The 16,960-nt window shown below is 41.6% G+C and overlaps 1 long non-coding RNA gene across 1 annotated transcript; it reads right to left on the bottom strand.

Annotated features, from left to right (window-relative positions):
* Positions 1 to 1,025: 1,025 nt before the first annotated feature.
* LOC132080717 (uncharacterized) lies at positions 1,026 to 16,746 on the bottom strand. The gene is made up of 4 exons (XR_009419598.1): positions 16,401 to 16,746; positions 15,257 to 15,923; positions 1,605 to 1,721; positions 1,026 to 1,499 (listed from the first exon to the last, which is right to left on the bottom strand). It is a non-coding gene; the product is annotated as an uncharacterized LOC132080717 (long non-coding RNA).
* Positions 16,747 to 16,960: the final 214 nt, after the last annotated feature.

Here is a 16,960-nt window from a genome sequence, read left to right as displayed (position 1 = left end):
CATCTCCACTACCTTTTCTTCTGAGCATGACAAGTAATTGGTTTTTCTCACTTTTTTTTAATAGTGAGAGAAGCATCTTGGCATTAATCATGGGTTATAACCAAAATTTGTCAGCTCTTTTGTATGACAGACTTTTACAATTTATTCTTTCCTCTGCTAGTGTTTGGCAGGATATGGATGATACAGAGGAAAGTGGAAGAAAAAGAATTACATACACACAGATGTAATTTTAAACCAGCCTTGATTTTAAAAGCAACCAACCTGTCTAGTATTCTTAATGTGACAGACATTTTTCTGGTGCAGATTTCTTTTGCAAGCGAGTAATGTTAATATGAGAAAGCTGTCTAAGAGCTACATTTCTTTTCTACAGAAAACGATTGAATAAATTTTCCCAGTTTCTGCAAAAGTAAACGGCTCTTAACAGTTCATGGCACTTTTACATTTACTTGTTTGAAAGTTACCTAAGCCTGCCTTAGTTTATCCTAAGAAATCACTTAAACATTAAAATTCATAGTAGAGTATCTGCATGCTCCAAACAGCCAACACAGCCACACATGTCCAAGAATTCTAAACTTATATGAAAAATAAGTGTTTCTTTTTTTGTTCTTTAAATATGACTATATGAAAAAGAGCTTGATTTTGTATTTTAAAAAACTGCATCATAACTGAGACTCTTCAGCCTTATACAAATATCTCTGCTAATAATTTAGTTCAAAGCCTATTGTCAGTTCCCAAAACTACCCCTGCCTCCAACCAAACACACAAAACTTGGAGAAGTCTGACCTTCGCATAAGAACTGACCACATTTCAACAGGTGAGCAGCATTCAAGTATAGTATTATTTATAGTTATAGTTATAGTTATAATATTTATAGTTGTCAGGAGTTTCCACAGAGATCACCGATACTCACATAGCTGCCAGAGGTGTACCAAGAAGTGTGACGAGAGGAATGGCCAACAAAAAGAACATAACTTACTTGAGGGCACCAACAGAGGAACTACTAAACTACAAAGAAGAAGAGAGAGTTTATGTTGTTTGTTGTTTCATTTTATTAAAGAGGACAGCATAAATAAGTTTGGTACTGCTTCACTTTCACATGAGAAAGCACAAGGGGTGTAAGTGACAAGCAAAACTGAAACAAGCAAAAGGCATTTCAAATGTATGCAGTAAGCAATGACCTAGATTTTGAAGCAAGGTATACACATCCTTCAAATTAGCAGAGACAGTAAAGCATAAAATGACACAGAGAAATACAAGTTACTGACAGTTAGGAACTCTTTCAGTTTTTTAGGCTGCACATCAATTGTTTTCACAAACACTTCTCTGAACACATTGGAATAACTCACTATAGTTGCTGGCCAGGACAGATTGATAAACACAGGTTACAAACTACACATGGTAGAAACAATTACATAAGGCTTTCAGCATAACTCCAATCTTCATTGCACACAGCAACTTCTTTCAGAACATCCAATTCCCAGAATTAAACCAGAACACCTCTGAAGAGACAAACAATAAACCTTATTGGAAACCTCCCAAAAGCCTACAAAATTCATCCTACAGACATAACAGAACAGAGGAACAGTATAAACTGTTTCCCTTACCTTTGCTGAGAGTGCCTGTGATGAGTTTAAAAACAGTCTGGGCAAATTTGACAATCCCATGCTTGCATCTCCTTGAACAGCCACTCATGGTTCCGACAGATAGAAAGACTCTTCTCTCTTACAAATTTCAAGAATAACAATAAAATTAAAAAGTGAGTCCTTTACAAAGTTGATATGACTGGTTGCACAGTGCTCTGAGCAGAACTCTGCTCTCATGCACTGAGCCCCAGGCTCTGCACTGAGGTTTGCTCACTCTGAAGCTACTACGGAGGACTGCAGTGGAGCAATGCACATCTCTTTTCAGTTAAAGGTACAGCTCTCCCCATCATCCTCTCGGTTGGGACTGCAAGCACCTGCTGCGATGCCCTGATAGAAGCTGCTAAGCACAGCAACACCTCAGCCAGACGGGCGAGGAGGGAGGGTTTGCTTCTGCAGGCTGTGCGGGCTGCCACGCTGGGTACAGGGAATGCAGCAAGAGATAGCTGGAGTCACCAGCTGCTGCAAATGAAAGCTGCTGATTATAGCTTTTCTTGGTGCCCTTTTCTTGCGGATTTCAATAAAATTGTCAATTTTGATCTAGTCAGGTCCAGAAAACCAGAAAATAACACTTTAAATTTTTTTTAATTTATTTTTTATTTTACCAACACCGTAGTGACACTGTCACATGTAGAAGGCTGCATACCATTCCTTTGCAAAACCTGCTAGAAGTAGGAAAGCATAGCTGCACCCAGGGGTAGAAAAAAACCACTTTATTTTAATTATACCAGCGTAGACGCTTCTCCAGTAGTGATTTGTCCAGCACAGAGGGATGTGCCACCTGCCCTTTTGGAGTCAGCAGGGCTCAGGCTTACGCTTCTGTGCAACCCCACATTTAACTTTTCACGTTGTACTGGTGCAGTGCTTACTTCCTGTATAATAGGAGTTATTCCCCTAGCAATAGCCACAGCTCTGGCTTCTCCAGTTCAATCAATTACTGCTGCATGTCTTGAATACTCTGAATAAAAAGACTTGATGCATCCAGCAGCAAAGCAGAGGCATCTCAAACCCCATCTGAGTACTGGGCAGAGTTGAGCATCTTTAGGATTAATTCATGCTGGCCTTGTCTCAGATGCTTTTTAGCAACCCCCAAAATGCACTATTTGCTTGCCCCAGCCACAAGGCTTACCTCAGGTTTCTGCTCACACCCAGCCCATTAAATTGCTTTATCAGCCTTGTGAGAAATAGCTACTAACTTTTCATAAATTTAGAAAGGTTTATTAAACCTTATCAAAAATACAAAAGAAGACTGAACAGAGAGAATGTTACAGCGCCGGGAGCAAAGGATTTTCCCCACCCTGTGCTCACCCACTCAATGGAAGTTTTGCCTTTTAACCCTGTAGCCCCTCCCAAAATTCTGTCCATCGACTCCTTCACTGTCCAGTGGTGGAGTTTACTTCCTCAAATCCTGACTGGAGGTCAGATGTCGCCATAGTGACAAGCCAACCCTCCCAGATGTCCCAACCTTGGCTGTCCCTTGATTACAATGCAGGGGGTAAAAAATAACTATAAATCTATAAAACTTTTCTTAACATATATTCATGATATATGTCTGTTAATTGTGAGAGTCAATCATTGCATTACTCATCTATCACAGCCTTCTCTCTGGCAAAGCCACCTGGAGCCAGCCATCATTTCAGAGCAGCAACTACCGAGCAACGCCTTTACTGAGGGACAGGCGCAGCTTTACAATTCTGGGAACAGCAATATACCTTTCACTCAGAAAGCAATAAACCGCTTTACAGGAAAACATACATTCCTGAACCAAAACTCAGGGCTTTGCCAAATAGCTAACCTTGCTGTGAGACTCATGACTGTCCATCTCTCCCAACTGGAAGTGCCTTCCTGCTCCTCATCCCAGCCTCACATGCACACCCCCGCACTGCTTTCTGCCCCTTCCCTTCCCTTCCCTTCCCTTCCCTTCCCTTCCCTTCCCTTCCCACACCGCCGCTCACCTCCTCCTTCTCAGGCAGACAGCTGCGGAGCACTGTCCTGGGAAGCTTTTCAAAGCATCATTTATGTTATATGTAATGTAGTTAATGCATGCTGTATAAACAGATACATGTAGGTATAAAATATAGTAGAAATAATGTTTTAACCTCCCAGCCAGGAATAAAGCTCTATTCAGATTATAACTAATTCCTGGCAATGTCAAGATAGCATCAGACCCGTTTATCGTCTGAATGAAGCCTTCCTGGACCATCAGTGATGATTTCCTCGACTCCTGCACCTGGGAGATAACATCAGGAGCCTCCCTGGCCCATGATTAATTGCTGTGTCCCAGGAATCTCACAAGATTCAGACCCATCCTGATTGCATCTGGGTACTCAGGGACCGATACCAACTTATTACATGTGAAAGCAAACTTCCCCTGTGTACCTAGACTTCTGTCTGCAAACTGGGGCCTGTCTTTGTCTATTTCACCATATGTATGGAAGTGGATTTACATTCGAAGAAGTGAATAGAAAGATGTGGTCATCTGTGCCTCAGGCAGAATAAACTGTATATAAGCTGGATGCTGGAAACACTTGGTGTGAACCTTAGAGGGGACACTGTCACTCTGTTGGATGAACCTCTGGTCTCACCCAGCGCCCGTACCCAGTACTGCCACTGTCTTGATTGTGGTGGTGGTTGCTTGAAATTCTGTTTTTGTAATTGACCTAATAAATTGTTGTTAAATTTTTAATAATTTGGCTATCGATTTGATCATTTATAACATTTCACCTCAAAAAACAGCATTCTTTAGCATGGAAAAAGTGGCTTGAGGACAAAATTACCACCCTCGTCAGCTTGTGCTGGGACTATCATCCCCCACGGTGAGCTGCCAGACAGCTGGACGTTTTACTGCCCTCTCACTTCTACCCAGTCGCCTCACTCAATTTCAGGTCTTTTGAGATTTAATAGTCCACAGCTCTGGAAAAGTTCTACAAAGCGCCATGGAAAAGCAGATGTGAGCTCGTGAAGACGCTGCTATCTGGCAGATGTGGGAGCTGCCACCAGCCTCACATGAACATCCTCCTGTTATAAATGATCAATCAAAAGCCAAATTATCAAAAATGTGAAAAGATTTATTTATCTTTTTCCATGACCAAAATACGGTCCTCAAAACCACCACAGACAAAGAGACAGCGTCGAGCCCGGGTTCAGCGCTGGGTAAACCTGGATCCGACTTCTATCGCATCAGATCCCCCCTCGTTCATGAGTGCCACTTTTAGCGGGGATGCTTTATACAGTTCATTGTGCCCGAGGCGAAGAGTCCAAGTTTCTTTTGTAATCTGCATATTCATAGTTGGTTCTTTGACTGTGCAGAGCTGGACAGTCGCCGTTTCCTGGTTGACAGCCAGCGTTGATCGAATCCCCAGGAAGTCACCTGTTCAGATTTATCTTTCTGAGGACTTCAGCTATCTTGATCAATGTTATCAACAGGGTGATGTTGCTCTTAGGCGTCTTCTGATGGCTGAAGATGCCGGTGATCATCACGCTGGGTGCGTCTATTCATAAGCTAAATAAGCTGATCGTTATCCACCTTCAGGAATTTCAGAGCTTGAATAGACAGTCTGCCTCTCAGGCTGCTTGTGGTCAGACTTGCTTGGATTTCACAATCTTTATAAAATGCATTCTTTTATAGCATGAATTATTTCTAACATATATTACACTCCTATGGCTAAATCCTCCGTCTTGGGGCTATGCTTCCACACAACCTTTTGGGTACATTTTTCTGTAAGTTTCTCAAAAGTCTGACTTTTCTTTACTGTGCTCTGGTACAAAAGGGACAAAAAGGAGCTAGCCTTGAGACACAGGTGGTGAGCCGTGAGGCCACTCCCGGTCAGCATGCTGCAGGCAGGCAGAGGAGCAAAGGCCCTATTGCCTTCACATCCTCCCCAGATGAATTTTAAATACCCAAACGTCTTGGGCTTCCTGCCACCATCACCTCTACACAGCCCAGAGCCTTGATTATATATGACTTCACCATTTCACAGATTATTACATTTGTGGGGATGCTCAGACCAATGAGATTAGAGGACAACTGCGGCAGATTAAATACATTGTCGAACATTGTTAGAAACATATGGCTAAACATAAAGTGGTGCATGAGCTTCATATGTAAATCATATTTCTATCCCCTACACCACAGATCAACAACCAGTAGGGTAAGGAATACAGAGTGATGAGAGCACACAGGGAGGGAAAGAAAATGTAGATTATTTGTGAAAAGCACGGAACTAATTAACTCCTTAATGCACAGTACTAATTAACTCCTTAATGAAGCAATCTCCAAGGCTATTCTTTATTCCTAGATATCCAATTCAAAGTTGAAAAAGTTATTCTTCAAAAGAAAAAAAAGTGTAATAAAGCAGTAAAATGTCAATAGGGAAATCAAAAAGTCAGCAGATTATTAATTAGTTTATCAAAAGTTTGCATCATGGTAATTTCATTCATATAGATACATTATGATATAAGTGGGGGTCAGGGAGTGTAGAATAGAATGAGTACTAGGAACATTAGTAAAGAAAGCTATGGAAACTGAGAGGTCTTACACAGCAGAAAAAAGAAAACTGCTGTGTAATATTCAGACAGGACTTTAGCCTCCCTTGTCATACAAAAGGTGGGTGCTAATGTCTTCACAAACGCCTCTATGGGCGGGGGTCTTTAGGAGAAATGGGTGTTAATATCTTCAAACTGGGTCTTAATGCCTCTACTAACCTGAAGAGGTGCAAGTTTGTTACAGGACCCAGACAGTTTGACTCAGTTAACTTTAGGGTAATGGGAGAAATGGGTCCACGCAAGACTATTGCAGAACCCAGACAGTGTGAACTTATGATTTTTTTTTGGGAAATTGATGATACATGTTCCAGGGGGAACATCTGGTAGGAAGTTGGGAAAAAGCTGTACCTTCCTGGTGCTTCTGCCACTGGGGAAAGAAAGAGGGCAGTATGTGACTGGGAGTTTAGGATAAAAGGAGGGGTGCACTCCCAAAACCTTGTGAGAGACCCCATGAGGATATGTCCCATCAGACTCTCTCCTTTTCTTTGAATAAAGTTGCAGGACTCCTCTGTCTCTTTTATGAACACGGGCTTTTCATTGTGTGGCTGTTCCATACACTGGCGCTCTAGTTTCCAGAGATTTATTCTCAGACATCCATTTGCCTCTTTTGGCCCATATGCCATAGTTTAATCCCAGCCAGCAGCTCAGCTGCACACAGCTGCTTGCACCTCCCCAACAGGACAGGAGAGATAATTAGAAGGGTAAATTAAGAAAACTCATGGGCCAACATAAATACAGTTTGATAGAGAAAGCAAAAGCCAGGCACACTTGAAAACAAAAAAGGAATAATTTGCTGCTTCCCATGGGCAGTCAGGTTTACCAATCACTAAAACAGCAGGGCTCAATCATATGTAACAGTGACTTGGAGAAAAAAATGCCATCTTTCCAAATGTTCTCCCCCTGCCTTCCTTCTTCTTCACCCAACTTTATAGGCTAAGTATGATATGATATGATATGATATGATATGATATGATATGATATGATATGATATGATATGCCATATGTTGTGGAATATCCCTGGAGTCATTTGGCGTCAGGTGTTCTGGTTGTGTCCCCACCCAACTCCTTGTGCCTCCTCAGCCTGCTCGCTGGTGGGGTGAAGAGCAGAAAAGACCTCGACTCTGAATAAACACTGAGCAGCAATAGGGAGAAAAATCTCTGTTTCGTCAACAGGGCTTCCAGCATAAATCCAAAACAGCCCATACCAGCTACTGTGTCTATCCCAGCCAATCCCAGCAGACCTAGAACAGGTGAAAATGGATCACAAGGAACACAAAATGTACATCAGAGTGGATCATCATAACCACAGGGTTGCATAAAAGTTGCAGCAGGTTCAGTGGAGTGTTGGAGATTTCTGGCCAGTAACTCATTGAAGGCTGGAATTAACCAAGCTTTCAGCAGAAGTTTCAGCAGCCAAAGGCCCTCTAAACACTGTCATTCCAAACAGAATACTTGGGCATAAAAATACTGATACTGAAGGGCCTCTAATTTCTTACCATCTGTGGGAAAGTACAAAGTCAGCTTATTCTGCAGTCAAATGACTTCAGCACATAACAGAGAAAGTCTGTTAGAAACAAAGGTGTTATGTCCCTCGTCTGACCTTTTTTATAATGGACTGAGACAGTAAGATAAGTATAGACAGATTGTATTTCTTTATATTGAATTAACATATGTGGCTAGAAGGAGGTCACTCAGAAGCACAAAAACATGTAAAATTAAGGGAATGTTGTGATGTAGGGAATAATATTTTTCTCTGAATGCTTTACTGTAATAAAGTCCAAAAGAGTATAGATACTCTAAAAAATATGCTAATTTTTTACATGGACCCAAAATGCTCACCAAATAGGCCACTGGTCATGGGATCTAACTCTTTTATAAGTTTTGGTCCATTAGCATATTGGAGCTAATTGTCCAATTACAGCTATAGCCCATGAAGTCCCATCCTTCTTGTTTTTCTCTCTTCAGTCCACTGTTGTTTATGCTCTTGGGCCTGAAATTTGGATTGGCTGTCGTTGGGTCCCCAGCTGGAGAAGGAATTTTTTTGTCTACCTAGTCTGTGAAGAGAGTTTACTATCCCCTAATATGAAGCCCAGACCCACACATGAAAGCAGCACAGAATCTGAAAAATATAAAAGCTAAAACCGGAGGCATCAATAGAAATCACATTACCCAGTTCTCTCTACCGATATTGTCATCATGCTGTGGAAGCCAAAGAGGCAAAGGAGATGATGGCAGGGATCCATGATAGATCCTGGGACTCTAGTATTTATAATTTTTATATTATAAGTTTCAGTTACTTGGTCTCATGGGAGGCAGCTGTCCACTAGTTAGCTATTCAGTCTTGTCCATTCTCACGTCTGAGTGAAAAAAGACTTTTCATAGAAGAAAAAATAATCTTGGCCTAATTAGGATAACCCAAGTCACTCCTTTTTCCTGTGATTTGAGGAAGTATATCATTGCAGAAACTACTCTCAAACTCCTTCTCTTAAATTTTTTTCTTAAAAGTTTTTCCATGTTGGAATGATGCATTGTTAACTAAACCAGTAAGAAAGAGCAGAATCTTTCCTCCTGTACTGGGAATAGTTTTCAGTCTTCACATATTAATTCTGAGCCTGGTAGTCCCTCCTGTCCTGATTGTCAAAGTTACACACATAACTGGAGCATGCCAGAGATTCCTGCTCAGCCTGTGCACCCACCTCTTCTTCCCAGACAATATACACTGAGTCTCACCCACACACAAAACTTTAGAGGTACCAGGTGTTCTCTTAGTTCCAGAAGCGTTGTCACAGACATACTCGATCACTTTCATTGCACTCCCAGTTGGCATAGCTGTCTTAGAACATAAATGAAATTTCAATTATCTGTTTGGAACCAAATCTAGCAAGTACAGGCAATTGTTCCTGCTAGCTGTGTCCTTATCACCTCTAGATTTCAGATAACCTAACACATCAAGAATCATCATTTAACTAATCCCTAGAAAAAGTGTAACTTCAAGGAATAGTTTTGAAAAATTGATCTACGTAAAATGAAGAGTTGTCACCTTATTTGAATGCAGGGAGTCTGTCGGGTAGAGGTCTCAGCACACCATGTCCCATGCCATTATTATTTGCAATGCCAGCACTACTAATATTGAGCATTTTCCATGTCTAGAGATCCAACTGCATTGGAGTCCCAAGGAAGTTTTTTCTAATACCTGTTTTTCAAATATGGTAAATGGACATACAACCAGATAAACTTAGTTGCCTGTAATTACCTGTAATTAAATGCTCATCAGCAAATTTTCTTTTGTACAAGTCTAGCACTTCAACAGCAGCAGCCCGGCTGTGATATCATCTCCACTGCTTTCTGCCATTGCTGCCAGGCAGATAATAACCACATTGCATTTTCATTCATTCTGTAGTTCCAGTTAGTATAATCAGACAGAGCCTCAGGAACATGGCTTGAAGATTTCTTCATCACTACAGTGTTTGGTTTTTTATGGTGCAGTAGTTACCTTGACTTAGGCAGCATTCCTCACGGGAGAGGAGTGTATATAGATAGTGACACATCAGTATTTTCCACAAACACTTCATTTGGACTGGCTTATCTTTTTATTTAATGTCTCACCTGTCAAGCATGACTAATTGTTTATTTACATAGAAATCTAGGGAAAGAAACAGTACTGATGAAGAAGCATGCATGATAGATTGGGTTTTTATAAGTGCAGTGAGAAACTAGGAAAATCAAGGTTTGGGTTATGCACTGGGTTCAACTGGAGGAAAGTTTCCTTCACAGTGGCTGGTATGGGGCTGTGTTTTGGATTTTGATGAACATAGCAATGGTAAAAAAGATGGTTTTGTTATTGCTGAGCAGGGCTTACACAAAGCCAAGGCCTTTTCTTCTTTTCATACTGCCTCACTGACAATAAAGCTGGGGGTGCATTGGAGTCTGGGAGGAGACACAGCCAGGAAAAGTGACTCCAACTGACCAAAGGGATATTCTAGGCCATATGGCATCATACTTAGTATATAGAGTGGAGAAGGAAGAAGCAAGAAGGAGGAAACCAGGCAGAGATTTGGAGTGATGGTGTTTGCTGATGGCTGAACACCTGCCTGCCCATGGGAAAAAATGAATTCCTTGTTTTTCTTTGCTTTTGCTTTCTCTAATAAATTGTCATTATCTCAACTCACAAGTTTTCTGACTTTTACCTTTCCAATTTGATTCTCTCCCTGATCTTGCTTGTGGGGGAGTGAGTGAGTGGCTACATAGTGCTTGACTGTTGTCTGGGGCTTAAACCATGACAGGTACAAAACCTTTTGCCTGAAGTACAGGCATCCATAAGCTGAGTCGACAAAAACTGAGTTACAACTCGGCCTTTTTGCCTTTTTTCTAGGAGCAGCCCTTGACACCTTGAAGGTCATTCCATGCACATGGCTCGTCTCTGCCGAACTATATTGTCTTCCCTGGAGTTTGTGCTGACTTTTCTCAGCACAGGAGGCTGAGGCCAGCACCTAGATCCTTCTTACCACACCAAGCATGGCATTTGCTGTACAAGCTTCCTGCAGAGTGGCTGAAATTCCAGCATTCGTAATGTTACAGCCCTGGACTTCCCTTGAGGTAGCTTGTCATTCTTCCTTAAATACACTGGTAATTATTACCGCGCCTGAGTGGGCGCAGCTGGTGAGAGAGAGACGGTGAATCTTGTTTCTTGAATCAGAAGGCTTGATTTATTAATATATGATATAATACATTATGACTATACTAAATAGAATATAGAGAGAGGTTTGCAGAGAAGCTAGGCTAGCTAAGAATAGATAGAAAATAATTCACAACAAAGCTGTGGCCAAGGACTCAGTCCCCTGGCTTGCACTGGTGATTGGCCCTTAATTATAAACATAGAAAATGAGCCAATCACCAATCAAAATAGGTGCCCCTGTTGCATTCCCCAGCAGCTGATAATAATTGTTTACCTTGTCTTCAGAGGCCTCTGGCCTCCCGAAAACACAGAAATCTGAAAGAAAGGATTTCTGTGGAGAAATGTCTGCGACAGGTAATGTCATAATTCAAACTAGAATGAGGCTGAATACTTTTCAAATTCTTGAATAGATTTGAATATATGCAATGTCTAAAGCCAAAGGCTGCCACAGCACATTCCTGAAAATTATGTGGAGCTTATGTAAATAAAACAAACCATAATAAATCTAGCCATTGCTCAATGTTTGGCAGTTTCTTGGCCATAAGTCCAGGAAACACTAGTGACATGCCATTATTTTCATTATGTCTGTTCTTATCACACATGTCAGTGAGATTAAAAGCAGCAGAAGAAGCAGAGAGACACAGGCTTTAAAGAAGTATTTCACAGGGAAGCGAATTCATGGAAACTTGATGGTTTAACATATGAAATGCATGCTTACTGCTCTGCTTACTGTCTCACAGCAGTGAGGTGATGTCAACATTTTAATGAGGCCATGCATAACTACCATCTTAGCTCTGTATTAGCAGGATAGCTGCTCTTCAGAGAGGGGTTAGACACACTCTTCCTTTGTTCTGTCAATCACAGTTTGCCTAACCATAACTGAGGACAGAGATACTACTTGGCAAATGCAAAGCTGCTCAGAGAACAAGCCACATATACTGTAGTCAGACTGTAGTCAGCTTGTAAAGTGGAAGTGGGGAAAGGTTGGTAATGATCTTGTCCTTGCACAAAGGTTAGTGGGAGCTGTAGGCAGCTTCCCCAGAAAGACATTCACAGTCCAGAAAAACTGGTCTAGTCCAAAAGCAAGAGACTTACTTCTCCTAAGTCAGAGTATTAAGAGTATTTCTCCATGGAGAAATTAGCCTTCACAGAAGTCATTACAAAGGACCCAAGCAAGAAGAAAAATAAAAAAATGTTAAACCATGTTTCCCTTCATTTTGTTGGCAGGAACTTGTCAAAGGGCGAGCATTTTCATTGAACCAATGACTGCTCTTATGCCTCCTAGATCCAGTGACATGGAGTAATGTACATATTTATTTTTATAATAGTGTGAGAGCATGTATGAACTTGAACTGTCCTTAATGAAAGAGGAATGCGATGGCTAATATCTAAGCTGTGCTTCAGTGGCTTGGCAGGATAGGTCAGAAAAAAACCACTCATGCTCTGACTGATGAGAACATGAATTTGAAGAACTTCTATGACAGTAAGGATAGCATAGCTCCTAGAGGCACTAAGTCATGAAGTTTGAAAAATGAAATTTCCTCAGCATTTCAATTTCACAGAAAATGAGAACTATATTTCTTTCATCCCCCCCCAATTTCTTACATACTAGGTTTTCATTCAACCTTCAGTTAATTCACTGAGGCATTCATTGGTCTGAACTTAGTACATACCTTGAGACAAAGTACTTTCTTTCTTTATGTTGCAGTAATTACATCAGACAGAATTTATTGAAAATTCTTCTTCATTTTTTTATCTTTTTATTAAATGGCTCTAATAACATATACCTACCTCATACTTATTTTTATCATCCCAAAAATCTTTTTGCCTCAGTATAATAAGGTTTAATGATCGGGCACCTAACAGTTTTGTGACAAACCTGTCTTTAGCTTGGTGCAGGCCATATGAAGCAAAGCACCTCCAGCCAGCAGCCAGTGGCTGGAGGATGACTGATTCTTAACTAAATCAGTAATCCTATACTACTTTTTACACCCTGTCGATTCTTGAAGTGCAGGCAAGTTGATTGATGCAGCAGACATTGAAATTCTCAGAGAGCAGGAAAGATATTATATACTTGTACATCATAATGAGCTATAACAACTTGTTCTAGTTTGGAAACTTAAATTCTGATGACAGCACAAAGACTGCACAAAGACTTACATAAACAAAGTCAAGCAGGATAGGGAAGCACAGGTCAGGCTTCCTCCTTTTACCTTCATCAGTCTTTTCTGTTTGTTTTACACACATAGTGGTTGCTGAAGCTTTTGTACAGATGGTAAAACCCTTTTCCAATTAAATCATAATTAAAGTGATTGAAGCTCATTTGCAATTTTGAATCATTCTTGTTTAATGCATTAAATATTTTCTTGATTTGAAAACTGCAGTGTGTATCAATATCTATATGATTTTGTGACTAGTTTTATACCTACCCTTCCAATTATATTTATGACAGATGCAAGGCGGCACACAGACCCAAACATGGCTGTGAATGGCCTGATTCTAATAATGACTAAACAGAAAACCTCTTAGAGATGAAAAACTGTAAATGGCTTTTAGACAAACATTTGAAGAAGCATGTCATAGTTGCCCTGGGAGGAAGAGCCCTGAGACTATTATGATACAGAGCAATAAAATTCACTACAGGTGTCCTGGTTTAGGGCAAATTGGGAGAAAACCTCCAAAAGGAGGCCCCTGCAGAAAGAAAACCCACATGGCCCCTCCCCGCAACCGGGTCGGGAAGGATTCCTTGGGGAGAAGTGGAAAGAACCTGTTTATTTAACAGGCACAGCACCCCCAGCACACAGAATGAACAATACCAGGTGACACCACTCTGTCACCGCTCTGAAAAAGATTACAACTTCAGAAAGTCTCTCTTGGGGGTGGTCGCTCTGTTATCAGTCCCTCCTGTGCTGGGGCAGCTGCTGCAGCCACAAGGTGCAAACTCTCGGTGTTCCCAGGTCCCAGTCTGGAGCAGGTTCAAGTTGGTCCAAAAAAGGGAAAGGTAAAAACAGTCCAGGAAAAATTCAGACTGCTTAGCTAAACTAACTGATGAGCAGAAGCAAAAAGAGCAAAGCAGAAGGAAGAGCAAAAGCAGCACCATGCACTGCCCTGTCTGTGTGTCCCACCAGCCATGGGGGAGCGGCTGATAGCAAAACCAAAACAAAACATTCAATCTTCAGAGCCAGTCTTGAAGGCACAGAACATAATATCCAACATAAACAGAACTCACGAATGGGGATACAAGCATCATAATGTCACCCTAGGACAACAGGCTACAATAATTTGGTTATATAATTTCTAAATTTGCAGACATCTGTGAGAAATTTTTGTAAGTTGCTCTGACTCTTGAAAATTTCACTAGTAAAATGATGAATGATACTTATTTTTTAAAAGTCATAATTCAGCAAAACACTGAGTAGACATAATATCCTGTAATGAGGGATTAATCATATGTGTAGGGCTACAGTGTAATCAAAACAGTTTGTAAGTTACCCTCAGGTGAAATCTATTCATTTGGGAAAAGACACAAATGTTTACAACTACTTTGAATTTGGAAGTTCAGATTAACTTAAAAAAATAAGTAACTTTATTTTTAACCCTATGACCTCTAATCACTAAGTCTCAGATTACTTTGGAAGCAAAAACAAGGTAAGTGCCAAAGAAGATGGTATTTTCCCTAGCTGCCAGCTGAAGAGCACTGATGCTAGAAAATTGATGCACTCAGTTTCCTGCTGCAGTAACTGACAGAAAAAGTCTAGTACTCTATCTACTGTATCTACAGAGAATTTAAGGAAAAGCACTAGTAAATTACAGATGATTGAGAAACAGCATCCCTTTCCAAACAGCCTAGCAATGTGGTATGTTAGCAGAATCACAAACAGAATAATATTTCCCCGCTTTTGTACTACTTTATTTTGCAAGTGAAATTTCAGGCACTTCAGCAAACAGAGGTGCCTGGTGAGATTTTTAAAGTAGATGGTAGCTGCTTACTTCCCTGAGTTTCTCTGTGATCTACTAAGGAGTCCTTCAGCAACTGCAGCTGATACACACTTAGAGGAGGGAGTGGAATGCTTTCTCTGAGGATGCACAGGAACAGTACTCTGAATCATTAAGCACCATACTCCTTAACAGTACCACAAATATACCTACTTTTGTATAAAAGCAGCCAACACCCTGTCACATTGGACTTTTTCAAGGCCCTAACATAGCCTTGTGAACTTCGCACACTTGTTCACAGACAAGTATGTTGTGGGGCAGGAATAATAATAAGGCAGATTTTTGGCTTTGCTTCGCAGGTGCTTTTCTGCCAAGGGCATTCCCATATTTTTTTAATCCTGAATAAAGCTTTGGAAAGCTGAGTTTCACAAGAACTGGTTCACATTTTGATTATTCTCACCTTGGCACCAAAATCAGGGGGTAAATCCAACACAGCCTTGAATGGCCATAAGATCCCAGATATCCAATCCCCAGTTTCCATAGGATTGGTTCATTGAAGCACTTCAGGCTTAATTCAGCAAACTTTAGGTTTTGGTGATTTCAGGATCAAAAAAAAGAAACCTGTGACAAAGAAACTTAACTAAAGCTGGCTAAAAGTGGTCCCTGCTGATGACTCATTAAAACAACTCATTCAAAAAGAGGCAGGATTGATTCAATTCTTACAAACACATCTTCCCAAGATCAGAGCGCTCTGCCCACCGAGGTCACAGCAATCAGCAGGGACCTTTCTCTCACTCTCCAGCAGAGACCTCCTTCCTCCACATCCAGGGAACTGCAGCCACTCAGAGAACACCAACTTAGTCCTGGGCTGGCAAAGGAGAGGGGCAGGAATATTTTTAAGTCATTCCAACCTCAGTGCTATCCAGACCTGGGAAAAAGCACTTCCCACCACTCTTGGAATTTTCTTCCCTGTCTCTTCCAGCTTTGGAAGGTTTCTGTGGGAGCTGGAATTATTGGTGCAGTTCAGTAGCTGCACATCCCTAAAGCAAGGGAATCCTTGGGAACATGGAGCTTTCCTGATGCATTTCACTTCTTTATGCCAAATATTTTCCCCATTTATCTACAATCTAGAAAGAAAAAAAAAGGGAAAAAAGGAAGACAAATGAATTCTGACACAAAGAATGTTGATTATCCCACCACACTTCTGCTACTCTAACAAATCCACTTAACATTAAACATAAAATACTTTACTAAGAATTTTAAGGACACAACACTTTGAACTCAAAAACTATGCTGGTTTACTACGTCAAGGACTTTCACACTCAGGGAACTGACTGCCCCAGACATAAACCCCACATTTGATACAAATTTGATATAAATTCTATTCGGCTGCAGCATTAGAGCTGTTTTCACACACAGACAAGCAAGACTGCTGCAAGTTGTTATTTCAGCAGCTCCTGGGGACGTGAACAGCACCCCACCTCCCACCTGGCTGAGTCTGGACTCCACCCAGCACTCATTGAGAGTTGTGGGAAGCGGCAATTCCCACCAGCTCTCCCTGCCGGGAAAACCCTGCCTACCGTTCTGGCAGCCGCACCTCTCACCTTCTGGCAAAGAGCAGCTGCATCCTCCCGCTGGCTGCCCCCGGATGCAGGCAGCTGTCGCCCTGCGGGCAGGGGGTGACTCAGGTAGTTCCACTGACTGTTCTTGCTCGATGCTTTTGTGTTTTCCTCTATTTCCCCGGGCCGGGCGGGAACAGAGAAGTGCAGGAAGGTGCTGGGGGCTTTGAGTCAGAAGCAGCACAGCGCGACCGAGACACAGGTGGCCCTGCAGCTGCCTGACTCCGCCTGTGCCGTTGACACCACAACCCGTGTGCCCAAATCGGGAAAGTCCATGGAAAATCCCATTGAAAGCGCTGGATCAGCATCGGCGCTGGAGTCGTGTCCAGGCAGCGGAAAAAACGCCTGTCTGAGAAGCGAGGACCTGCCCCGGCACCATTTGCCCCTATCCAAAGCGCGTGCGCAAGATGCTGCACACATACTCTTTGGTGTTCATGTGACTTCCGTCCTTACCCGCCATCATGTCCCGTTTCACGTGAACTCCATCCTTAGTAGCTATCTTTTGTCGTACATCACATGACCATTTCCAGTGCTCGCTATATTTT

This window comes from Ammospiza nelsoni, chromosome 16 (genome assembly GCF_027579445.1).
Source record: "Ammospiza nelsoni isolate bAmmNel1 chromosome 16, bAmmNel1.pri, whole genome shotgun sequence".
NCBI classification, from domain to species: domain Eukaryota; kingdom Metazoa; phylum Chordata; class Aves; order Passeriformes; family Passerellidae; genus Ammospiza; species Ammospiza nelsoni.
Note: the sequence above shows the minus strand (reverse complement) of the source record. Positions and strands in the feature narration are given on the sequence as shown.